The sequence below is a fragment of the Aristolochia californica genome, unplaced genomic scaffold (genome assembly GCF_029961685.1).
Source record: "Aristolochia californica isolate CCGP_79_NKW_82.1479 unplaced genomic scaffold, dmAriCali1.0.hap1 SCAF_160, whole genome shotgun sequence".
Classification (NCBI taxonomy): domain Eukaryota; kingdom Viridiplantae; phylum Streptophyta; class Magnoliopsida; order Piperales; family Aristolochiaceae; genus Aristolochia; species Aristolochia californica.
In genome coordinates, this window is record NW_027181838.1 from 27,501 (window position 1) to 29,279 (window position 1,779).

The window sequence follows — 1,779 nt, forward strand, 5'->3', positions numbered from 1 at the left end:
AACCGAATAAAAGAACAATCATAAAAAGTAGTAAATTAATATTAATAAAAAAATGGATACACAAGATAAATAAATGAAAAGATAAGAAGAAATCCGGCCACCTCCCACATATTTTATTCCCTCGCCTACAAGGAAACTTGCAACACCAATTGCATTTGTAATTCCATCAATTAGTCGCCTATCAAAAAAATGAACTAGTTCGGCTAATCCTCTTAGATTCCCAATTAGGTATCTTGCATAAAGAACGTCTATATAACCACGATTATTTGACCAATTGTATATCGCATTTATTATTCGATCTAAAATAATTCTCTTAGGACCCATTTTCACAAATGAATTAATTAAGTCCAAACTCTGAAAAGATGAATATATGGAACCATATAAAAGGTATGCTATAACTATTCCAAAAAGGGCTATACTAACTGAAAAAATGGAATTTGTAACAAATTCATACCAATCTATGGAATAGGTAGGATTCTTATGTAAAAGGTTTATGGACGGAGTTAACCATTTCGATAATATATCAAAATGTATTCCCTCTTGAACCAAAGGAATTCCTATGAATCCAACAAATAAAGTAAATAAGACCAATACAAGCATAGGTAGTAACCTAGTATTGTTGGATTCATGGGGAAAAGTGGAAGTGTCTTTATTTCCTAAATTAGTACTAATGGAACGGATCAGATTTCGTGCATTCTCCCCCATTTGATATTTCTTTTTTTCAAAAAAAGAAATCCTTTCGTTACTATTTCTGGTTGATAAAAGAAAATTTTTGTTAACTCCTTTTGGCTTTGGGGATTCTTTTCCCCATATAGATATTGAATAGAACGAACTGCTTTTAGCGCCCCTGTCATTTTTACAATGAAGGCGTAAATATCCTTCAAAAGTAAGTAAATAGACCCGAAACATATAAAATGCAGTTAATCCCACTGTGAAACAAGCTATTATCGCAAAAATGGGTGAATATAACCAACTATCATTAAGAATCTCATCTTTGGACCAAAAACAAGCAAGAGGTGGAATACCACAAAGAGAAAGTGTACCTAATAAAAAAGTTATTTTTGTAATTGGGACATATTTTCTTAAACCACCCATAAGAACCATGTTTTGACTTTTTTCTGGAGAATATCCAACAAGGGGTTCCATTGAATGAATAATGGATCCGGATCCTAAAAACAACAATGCTTTCGAATAGGCATGGGTGATCAAATGGAATAAGGCAGCTCGATAAGAACCTATCCCTAAAGCTAACATAATATAACCCAATTGAGACATTGTCGAATAGGCTAAACTTCTCTTAATGTCTCTTTGAGCAAGAGCCAAAGTAGCCCCTAAAAATACCGTTATTACACCTATCAAAGAAATAAGATTCATTATGTAAGGTATGACTGTGAAAAGAGGAAAAAGTCTAGCGACAAGAAAAATTCCACCAGCTACCATGGTAGCTGCATGTATAAGAGCCGAAATAGGAGTAGGCCCCTCCATTGCATCAGGTAACCATACATGAAGGGGGAATTGTGCAGATTTAGCAACTGAACCGAGAAATAATAGAGAGGCACACAGAGTCGCAAATAAAAAATTGACCCCATCATTATGGATCAAGTTATTGAAAATTTCGAACAAATCCCTAAATTCGAAACTGCCTGTTATCCAATAAAGACCTAAGATTCCTAATAATAAACCAAAATCCCCTACACGATTAGTTACAAACGCTTTTTGACAAGCATTGGCCGCAATTGGTCGTGTGAACCAAAATCCTATTAATAGGTAGGAGCACAT